Source organism: Phoxinus phoxinus, assembly GCF_949152265.1.
Source record: "Phoxinus phoxinus genome assembly, chromosome: 21".
NCBI classification, from domain to species: Eukaryota; Metazoa; Chordata; class Actinopteri; order Cypriniformes; family Leuciscidae; genus Phoxinus; species Phoxinus phoxinus.
In genome coordinates this window covers 30,906,013-30,917,383 of record NC_136896.1, presented here as the reverse complement: position 1 = coordinate 30,917,383, position 11,371 = coordinate 30,906,013, and positions in this window count along the sequence as shown.

The window sequence follows — 11,371 nt, the reverse complement described above, 5'->3', positions numbered from 1 at the left end:
ACATTGTGTGGGATATTATTTATTTATATATTTAGAAACATCGATCAACATTCATGAATGTAAATGATCCCGAAGGCTAGTCTTCATCGCTAGTCCCTTTGCCAGATGTTATTAGGCCTAAAACTAGACAAGAGGGTAAAACTATAGAACATATTATACAAAAAGACGATATATATGTACACAATTAAAAAAGAAAGATATATTGCTCTTAACACACTTCCTAAAACGACGCTTAAATGAGTTAAACGATCGTTCTCCAATTAATTGTGGAACAGAAATAGTTCACGAAAATGAAGATTTTCCATTGGTTCACAACAACATTTTTTGGCTAAAACTCTCCATTTAACACTTATGAAACATTTAGTTTCTTTTTTCAAAAATGGTTTTCATCAGCATAACTCCAAACAAGTTTAGTGAGATTTATGGCTAAAACAAGAACAAGCTATTTTCCCTCAATATTAACTCTATGAAAACTATGAAAGCTTGTTTCCGTCACAGAATAAAACAATTTACAAGGTAATTGCGACTTTTTATCTCACAATTCTGACTTTATAACTCAAAATTCAGAGAAAAAAAGTCAGAATTGTGAGATAAAAAGTCGTTATTAACTTTATTTGTTAATTAAATTGTTTAATTTACAGTCCCTCCAGGATTTCGCGGGCCTAAAATGCCTGATGTTGCGGCCACTTTTCTAAAAAGTTGCGATGAAAGTTGCGATGCTCTTAGGCATTTGTTTTTATAGGTTAAAACGGCAAAGGCAAAGGTATATAGATTTTTACTTAAAGTGCTCATATAATGCTTTTTGGCTTTTTCCCTTTTCCTTTATTCCTTTATTTATGGTTAAAACAAGGAAATTTGCTAGTTGGGTAAATTGGATAAAATGGATTGTTTTCTCTAATGTTTGCAAAACCAAGAAAACGTCTCAGGTTACAACTGTAACCTTTGTTCCCTGAGAACAGGGAACGAGACAATACGTCATCGACGCTTTGGGGAACGCCTCAGGCGTGACAGGTGTCTGAAATCACAATCAAATCACGGCAATCACATTGACCGGCGACAGCCCGTGAATCATTACGTGAATGATTAACGTGCGACCTGGAAGTATATAAGGGCGCCTTGCAAACATGACAAATCATCCTTCGTCTGAAGGGACTGTTTGGTAGGCAGGCCCCGAGGCATGGCAGGGAGACGTATTGTCTCGTTCCCTGTTCTCAGGGAACAAAGGTTACAGTTGTAACCTGAGACGTTCCCTTTCGAAGGGAACTCGACAATACGTCATCGACGCTTTGGGGAACGAAATACCCACTCCGCCATGCTGAGGGGAGTGCATGCCAGGAGGCAGTGACAACTGTCAGAACCAGCAAATTCAAATGAAATGCAAGAACCACTCACCCTCAGGTCACACTGGGCTGTCAGTGACAGCATTCCCTACGGTCATAGCCCAAGCTATAAGCCTAACAGGAGGAACTCCAAATATGTAATCCGAAGGCCTACCTGGGCCTGCTCAAAGGCCTAGGACCACAACTTCAATTTAGAAGGGGTCCCTTCTAGGGAATGTGGCTAGGGAACCCGAGGGAACCCCAGCCAGTCACTATTCGGGGGAATATACCACCCGAAATGCCACCAGGACGGCCTGACCTGGTGTCACTACGTCGGACACTTCAGTCTGGCCAAATTCCTGTCTGTCTGGAGACAGAGCCTCTGGACATTTGCCTTAGGTAAGGCATCCAACCCGAGGGACTGCGAAGCTGGCAGTGAACCCTCAGCCCGGATCTCAGAGACGGGATATCCCGGAGAGTATGACTCAGCATAGTGCTTTACAACCCTTGCTAGAGAGGGGAGTTTCTCTACTCGATCCATGGATCTACCCAGTGTTTGTGTTTGAAACACTGAGGAGGCCTGTGAAGGCCTAGGGGCTGATCTAACTGGGAGGCCTCACGAGAGGCCTACGACCGTCTGACCAGACTCAGGAGTCCAAACACTCATAGAGACCCTTAGTGAGGGGAGCAATGGACCGACTGGTAGGAACCAGGCTGTAGGCAGAGTAAGAAGTTCCCGGAGGGAACCAGAAGCAGAGGATGAACACTTTAGTTGAGCCAGGGCACGAGCTCGCTTTTAGCAACGGCCTAATAAGGCCAGCTGAACTGATAGCAGGCGGCCACTAGCTTCCAGAACCCAGCATGGTTGGGGAACCACTCACAGGGAGGCCTGGAGGCCTACTACCTGATAACCACAGTATGTGGGAGCTCATAACCAGGAAGGCCTGGTGAGGCCTGTAACCTGATAACCACAGTATGTGGGAGCTCATAACCAGGAAGGCCTGGTGAGGCCTGTAACCTGATAACCCCAGTATGTGGGAGCTCATAACCAGGAAGGCCTGGTGAGGCCTGTAACCTGATAACTCCAGTATGTGGGAGCTCTCATGACCAGGAAGGCCTAGTGAGGCCTGTAACCTGATAACCACAGTATGTGGGAGCTCATAACCAGGAAGGCCTGGTGAGGCCTGTAACCTGATAACCACAGTATGTGGGAGCTCATAACCAGGAAGGCCTGGTGAGGCCTGTCACCTGATAACCCCAGTATGTGGGAGCTCTCATGACCAGGAAGGCCTGGTGAGGCCTGTAACCTAGCGACCACAGTGTGTGGGAGCTCAAAACCAGGAAGGCCGGATGAGGCCTGTAACCTAATAACCACAATATGTGGGAGCCCACATTCAGGAAGGCCGAGTGAGGCCCGTAACCTGACATGTGGAGACTCATAACCAGGAAGGCCTGGTGAGGCCTGTAACCTGATAACCACAGTATGAGGGAACTCACCTTCAGGGAGGCCTGGTGAGGCCTACTACCTGATAACCCCAGCATGTGGGAGCTCATGACCAGGAAGGCCTGGTGAGGCCTGTAACCTGATAACCACAGTATGTGGGAACTACCTTCAGGGAGGCCTGGTGAGGCCTACTACCTGACAGCCACGATACTTGGGAGCTCACATTCAGGGAGGCCCGGTTAGCGGCCTACCACCTGATAATCACATTATGTGAGAACATGCCTTCAGGGAGGCCCGGTGAGGCCTACTACCTGATAGTAGGTCAGGCTAGCTGTCCAGTTGCCTGTCCTTTGGGCTTGCCTACAGGGAGGCCTGGTAAGGCCTACTACCTGATAGCCACCGTAAGTGGGAATTCACCTTCAGGGAGGCCTGAGGAGGCCTACTACCTGAAAGTAATCTTAAACAACTGGTAGCTAAGAGCCCTGAATCTGGGTGACGGTTCGAAGGCGGCCTGCTAAGGCCAGCCCACTGGGGACTCGCCTATCAGGGAGGCCTGGTTGGGCCTACTAGCTGACAGCAAGTCAATCTGCTCCAAAGGTACACTGTTGGGAATCATACCACACCAACAAGTAAGTCCCACAATGTTGGGACTCACTTCCGAGGAGGCCTGTTTAGGGCCTACTACCCATCAGTGAGTCAACTGCCCGAACCACCAAGGCCAGCAACACTTTTTTGAAGTGAGCTGGCCTACAGCGCCCACTTGGGGGCTGCCCATACAGGAGGCCTGCTGAGGCCTACTACCTAATGGCGCAGCCTTCGTTGGCAGATAAGCTGGTTACACAGCGCCTACAGCATTCTGGTACCTAATCACATTGCCCATGGCAGTGTACTCAGCAAAAGCGCTAGCACCCTTTGAGCAAGGGGAGTACAACATACGCCACTCTGCCTCAATGGAGGCCCCAGAGCCAGGGGCCTACCATCTGTAAGCATGGGCGTCAGCTCATGGCAATGCTCTGGCTTCAGGGGAGCGTACTTCGACCAAAAAAGAAGTGAAGGCTAGAACTTTCCGCTCAACCCGAGCCATAGTGGTGCGAGGTAGGATAATACAGAACTGAAAGTGAAGGACTCAGACCTGCCCTGTATCACAGGGGAATACTCTCCACCTCACCCTGAGGTTTACCAGGGTGCGGGCCCGCCAGTGGCTCTAGGGGTGACAGAAAAAGTATCTGTGCCCAACCTAGGGGAGTGGGGCTTGTTTGTGAGCCAACCACCTACAACCCGACGCTTGAGCAGTAGCTCAGCGAGGTGAGTAAAGCCTATACTGGCAGCCCATATCCGTATGCTAGTTCTGCACGGCAGGGTCGGGCAGACAGACCCAGCCTCTTCGTGAGGCGAAAGGCGGCCTAACCCTGCTCAATAAAGACACATTGTACCGGGGAGGCCTATTTGAGGCCTAACCCAGGATCTTTATAAACCATGCCTCTGCACCACGCTGCATTACACTTGTCGCCCCAGAATGCAGAGAAGGGGGCGGGCCTTGGCCTAACGACTCCCATTGGAGGAGGCTGTCATACAGGGATGCTAGGAACCTATATTCACACAGTGAAGGCTCAGAGGCAGAAATGCTTAAGCAGAGCGCCTCCACTATCCCTGGCACAGCCTAGGCCAGCTACAGAGGCGGCCCTGGTGAGGGCCAGCCTGCAAGCATAGATCTACCTGAGGGCTCGGAGGAGCCACAGCCTTACTAGAAAAATAGTTATTATTTCATACAACTGGCTGCAGAATCGCTCAGCCCACTGAAAACCCAAACAGAGCTCAAGGGGGCGATGTACTCAGGAAGGAAGTCAGACGGTCCCATGGACCGGACATAAGATCTATCTGAAGCACTAGCGTCAGTCTATACTCCAAGATAAAAATCCTATGGGAGGGAGACCAACTACTCTACCCTGAGGTGGCTAACAGCCCGAGGGCTAAGATAGTCGTTCTAGCCACCTAAAGGGGGACTTCAGGGCCCTAATAATCCAAAAATGTACCTTACATGACCCCATAGCTCTATACAGGGAACGAGGTCTGTAGAGAGATAAATTTTAGTGTTAGTTGCACACAAATTACTCTTAAAGAAGACCACTCAGCTCACCTGCGGCGTGCGAAGTGAAGACTTACCAGACAGTTCTTTATGAACATGGGGTCTACCACCTATACATGCCTGAAAGAGGCACTCTCCTAACCAAGCAGAGGCAGGCCAACAGAACATTGTTCTAACCATGAGCCCAGCCTCAGGCCTGATGTAGAAAGTGTCTGGGGAGTCGGGGAAGAGAGGAGAGGGCTAAGATATAATCACGCCCTCAGGGGGAGGTGATCCATGCCAATGCTGTGTGCAATCGTGCTGGATCACCTCCCTCAGATCCCTCTTCTTGCGGGAGTTGCACCTCTACAGCGATCTACTCCTCCACGGAGGAGGCGCACGAGAGGCGACACTGGCTCTCTGGCCCTGTCTAAGGTCCCCGGACCATGATGGGCCAGGCCCTCCCGTCTGTCTGGGTGTGGATACGGATCTCAGCGGTATGTATTTGTCCTAATACAGCTGAGCGCGCCCTCGCCTCTCTGAACTTTCCAGCCACCGCCTACACGGAGGTGCCAAAAAGCTCAGAGGGCGAGGGCGAATCGAGGAGAAAGACTTTCTCTCTTCTCCCCGATGTCGGCCAGGTTCACTCCGTGGCGCAGCTCAGTAACCGCCTCAGGGGCCCCACCCCCTGGACGAGATCCCCCAGCAGATTGGCCTGGTGTACCTGCAACACCACCATGATGTGCAGGGTAGCACCGGCCTGACCCGCTGGCGTGTATGCTCTGCCATTCAACTGGCAGGGTTTGAGCTCTCAGTGTAGACGCCTGTCCAGACACGAGATAGTTGCAAACGTCTCGTCAATGGGCGGCATCGACACATACCCATGCTCTCCTATCACCTCAACATCAGTGAGACTAGCCCGCTGATGTCGGTGGACACGGGCAGAGTATGGGTTCTTCCATGTCCTCTCGATCTCAGTATGAGATCGGGAAGAAATGAAAGGCTCACCTGAGCTAGTGGTTTTATGACTGAGGAAAAAACGCTCTCATAGTGAGCGATTTTCCCCCCACGTTACCATAAAACCACCAGTTCAGCATACACGGGGCAGGGTGGCTGAGAAGATTGATTATCACCACCCTCATCAGCCATCTCCTGTTTGTCCGGAAAAGCACTCACTGCTTAATCTCGTCAGCCGCCGCATCGCTTGAGAGGATTATACCCCTCTCAAGGCGATCGGCGGGCTTCATCTGGGATCCCTTTTTTTTTTTTTTTTTTTTTACACCCAGATGCTGAGCCCTCTTCTCTCAAGGAGAGGGTCAGACGAGATCGGAGCGTTCTCAAAGAAAAACGCTCGCAATTGTACAGGCAGTTCCCTCAAGAACTGCCTGTGCGCGCTCTTCCTCCAGACAGAAAAAGCACAGTTGAAAACACTCAGCCTTCTCAGTGCATTTCATAAATACCTGATTTTCAAAAGCGGTTACAGACAAAACAGTCCCTGAAGACGAAAAGATGGTTTGTCATGTTTGCAAGGCGCCCTTATATACTTCCAGGTCGCACGTTAATCATTCACGTAATGATTCACGGGCTGTCGCCGGTCAATGTGATTGCCGTGATTTGATTGTGATTTCAGACACCTGTCACGCCTGAGGCGTTCCCCAAAGCGTCGATGACGTATTGTCGAGTTCCCTTCGAAAGGGAACGTTGTAAGACATTTAAAAACACTGGACGGTTTGGACAATCATAATTTAATGGGAAACGTTCTTAAAAGGGCTCATCGGATGCAAAATGTCTTTGCAGTGTGTGGACACAACCACCATACAATGAAGAAAATCCATTCACTCCTTCAAAAAGTCTAAACACTCTCAATAATAAAGCCGTTTGGATTTTCTGAGCAATATGATGTCATAATGCTCATGCTCCGCCCACAACCGCTGACGGACTGTCCCGTATTTGCATATTTCCCTATTAGCATATTTCCCTATTAGCATATTTCATGTATTAGCATATTTCCTGTATTAGCATATTTTCCCTATTAGCATATTTAGTCGAATTGTGTTGTGTTGATCTGCGTGACTCCGCCCACTGCCAATTCATCCAATGGTATTTCAACACCCTGGGTTGCCAGTTGGTGGGATAACACAGCAAAATAAATAAAAATCCAGCAAACGATCTGGGTCAGAAATCGCAGATTCCACCCGACCTATAAAAAACGTAGACTATCTAAAAAGCTCATATTAAAACACGAATAAATCAACTCATCAAGGCTCGTGGCCTAATATTGTCAGTTGCGCTCGATCCTGTTGCGTCTTCTCAATCTAAGCGCAATATAAATGCAGTCCATTTACCATTCTCAATCTGGCAACCAGTGTCGAGTCTGAGTTTTGAAATATTTTGAATTTGGACTGCAGTACCCATTTCAACCACTAGCTGTCAATATTACATACTGCACCTTTAAAGGCCACGGAAATCAAAATGTATGTTTTTTTGTTTGTTTTTAGTATGAACAGGCTTCAGGCTTAAGGTTATGAATAAGCTGGTTTGTTCAAAAAACAATGACAAAATTCACATTTAGGAGATCTAAGCATTCAAAACTTACAGTCTCTCATTTCCGCTGAAATGGATCAGGGATTTTTATTACATCACCGCGACTTCAGCTTCTCATCAAATCTTCTGTCCAATCAAATGCTCTCTAGAATCGTAAGCTCCGCCCCCTATGCTATAAACACATCTGGCCGAAGCGAGCGTTGACGCGTCTCAGAGTAATATGGGTTAGATGTGTGTGTTCGGTTGCTCAAACGCTCCAGTTTTATTGTTTTTCGACTGTACGTTGGTTAAGAATGAAATGTCTAGAATGTATTCACCATAGATATCCATAATAAGGCGAGATGTCTTAAGGCGGAGTCTCTAACGTCATCACCGACGGCCATCTTGTCACTGGCAAGCGTTCTGTGTGCGGACGTCGACCTCCATTGGCCAGCAGCGCGGACGAGACATCTAGCCTTTATTATGTATATCTATGGTATTCACATCTCTACTGTTGAATCCAGCGTATCATCAGCGCTCGGATTCGCTTCCATGGTGCCGTCAGTCTGTGAGGGAAACTAAACGCTATTGGCTGTTTGAAAAGGGGGAGGAGCCATTCAATATGCCCCGCCTTCGCTTCGTGTTCCAGTGGAAATTACGTCAACGCATCAAACAAAGCTGCACGTTACAGTGGGACTTTAAAACTCAAGTTTCATTTAGCTGCTTCATTGTTTGCTTTTAATTTGTTCATTTTCGGCGTAGCTAAGCCGTTTATAAACTGATTTCCCAAGTACATTCTCACGGCTTCAAATCCATGTAGTGAAATGGAAAGTCTGCCAGAGGCATCCAGAGACAGACACGATTTACAGGAGACGCTTTGAAGTCCAAATCACATGCAGGTTTACGGGTGTATCTGTGAGAAACGGGTTACAGAGAGCCGAGTATAAGCCTGCATTATTTACTGAGCAAAAGACCCAGAAACATCTCCCAAAAACAGTCTGGTAACGTTCCAATCGTGAATGTTATTTTTGAATGTTCCCTGAAAAGTCCAGTTTTTTTGGTCGTTAAATGAACATTCCATTTTATAATCTTCAAACATTATGAGAATGTTACTTTTGAATGTTGTCTGAACATTCCAAAACCAGTAACATTTAAGTAAGCAATAAGGTACTTGAGGCTAATGCTGTATCGTGAATAAGTCACGGCTGAAGGGCGTTGTTAGGCACGATGCAAAGCGGAGTTAGCCGTGACTTATTCACGATACAGCACTAGCCTCTCGTACCTTATTGCTTTTATAAAACGGTTACCACACAATACAACTATTAAAGCTGAAAAATATGTATCTATGCAACTTTCATGAAGTAAAATCACTAAAAGCCTTCCTTCCGCTGGAAAAAATAGTCCCTGATCGTGAACAGCAACAAAAGTTACATACATTATTTCGCCGTTAGATGGCGGCAAAGACTGTGTTTATGAGTGAGTCAGTCAGTAGAGAAGACTTTTACAGTGAAAGGACTCAAACTTGTGATCACGGAGAAGAAGACACAACTGACAGATCGACTATGGGCTCGGGGAAACCCCTTAACTGTTATAAGGACAAGATATCACAATGGACATTCAAATAGATTTTTTATTATTATGAATACATGCTATACGCACAACCGGCACATCCGGGAACTTAACTGTACATTTTGTAACCGCCCCTTTTTGGGGGAAAACAAACCATATTCCCCATAGACTTCAATACAAAATAGCGCTACAAAACAACGTCCGTACACAGCCGGCAGACGTGTATAACTTAAGAAATCACTTAGATGAAATATGTCGAGTAGTTATATGTCCACCCTGCCTTCCATAGAGCGTGAACGATACATTTATAAACTTAATTTGGCCAACTTAAAAACATGTCCCTTCATTCTACCAGCGCTAAATTGGTCCAACAACCCCACCCAGTGGCCAGAAGTGTCTTACCCGGACATTTACTCGTACCTCATCGAGTCACCAGGGGCCTCATTTATAAAACTGTGTGTAGGAACCTTGCTAAAAGTGTACGTACGCACAAAAGCCAAAAATGGCGTATGCAAAAAAAAATCAGATTTATAAAACCGTGCATACGCACACCTGCACGCAATTTTCACTTTATAAATCACAGCCTATCTGATAATTTGCGCACGCAAAAAAAAATAATTTACCGCCCTTTCTCCGCCCACATTCAACCATATATAGACAATGCAAATTACCTCATTAGCCATGCATATATTAAAGGAACAAGGAAATTTGTGTTTTTTTAAACATAATGAGTGATAGGCCTACATCCATTTAAGAATGGAAGTGAAAGAAATTAAATTTACGTACTTTCAGCATATAGTTCCTTTTATGTCTTTAAACTAAACATGCATGTATGTATCTTTAGGATCTATGTATCTATCTATCTATCTATCTATCTATCTATCTATCTATCTATCTATCTATCTATCTATCTATCTATCTATCTATCTATCTATCTATCTATCTGTCTTTCTATCTTTCTATCTTTCTTTCTTACTAATCTATCTATCAAACTTTAACCTACTTTACTCAGCAAATTGCTTTAAACTTCTTCAAACTCTCTGGTCCGGCTTTCTCAAGCCAACTTAAAGTTTGTCTCAACAAACTTTTTTTTCTAGTTTGTATTTTTTGTTGTAACCGGGACCTATGAGCAACTTGTAAATATTGTAAATATTGAAATATGTCAAACTTAATTTTGCCATTTTGCAAAGGGTTAATTCCTTTTATCCGCAGTCCCTCATCTCACCATCAGTGTCGCCAAACTGCTTTGTCTTGCTAAATGTGCGTACGCATGGGTCAGAGTTTGCGTGGAGGTGCGCATATTTTCACGTCAAGTTTTTCTTTATAAATCCCACCTTTAGCGCAGGAACTGGCGTACGCATGTTTTCAGCCCCGTTTTGTGCGTACGCAACGGTTATAAATGAGGCCCCAGGTAGCCAGTGAATGATTTTACTTTGGTTTTAAGAAGTAAACATCTTTAAATGTATATATTATGTCTTTATATTTAGTGAGTGCACTTTTCTGTCCAGCCATACTAGCCTGATTTAGCTTTCGATAGCATCATCCGTAATTCATGATATTTTCATAAAAAGCAAGATATGGATGATGATGGCAGGCATGGAAATGTATTTAAAATAAAAATACTGTGTGGAAAAATGTATTTAACTCTCTGATGGTCTTCAAAAAAAGTGTTAATACACGTCTTCATACTGTGTGGTATGAAGTCTTAATACACGTCCACACGTCTTCATACTGTGTGGCGCTCGCCGGTTTGTTTTCCCCTAAAAGTGGGCGTGAACCTTTTCAGAGACGTTCTATGACGCTACGCCGGTTGTGCGTATAGACGAATCCGGTGAAACTACCGGAAGTAAGCGGGCGCCATAACTGAGCTGTTGCTGGGTAGCGTTGCGCCATTGCCTCCTATTGGTTTAGTTGCAACTTGCGTCCACTGGAATAAACAGCCCGCGATTTACGACTGTCACTAACGTGTAACTTTTATAATGTCGAGTGGGAAAACATGTTCCGTTATCAATTGTTTCAATGGCGGCGGTAAAATTTCAATTTGGAAGAGTAAACGTTGTGAGTTACATAAAATATAATAAATATGTAATATAGTGCTCAGCAAAATCTCCTCTCTAGCTATTTTTTTCTATTCAATTAACATGCTATGGTCATTAAATGGCTTTCCTGAGCTAAATGTAACGTTATGTGACACTGTTCTGCTGTTATATTGACCTCTTTCCATGTTTAAAAACACTAATTTGTCGATTATGTATACTTTCTAGCTGTACCTTACCCTTGCCTTTTGCAATGTGAAAATGAGATAAATAATGGACACAAATGAAAAACAGGAATTCGTTTATTTGATGTCATTCATTTATTTATTATTGCCAAATGGACAGATCTTTTTATAGTTTCGTTAGCTAACGTTAGCCTAGATAACATAGTTATTGCCAAACTATTTTCATAAAT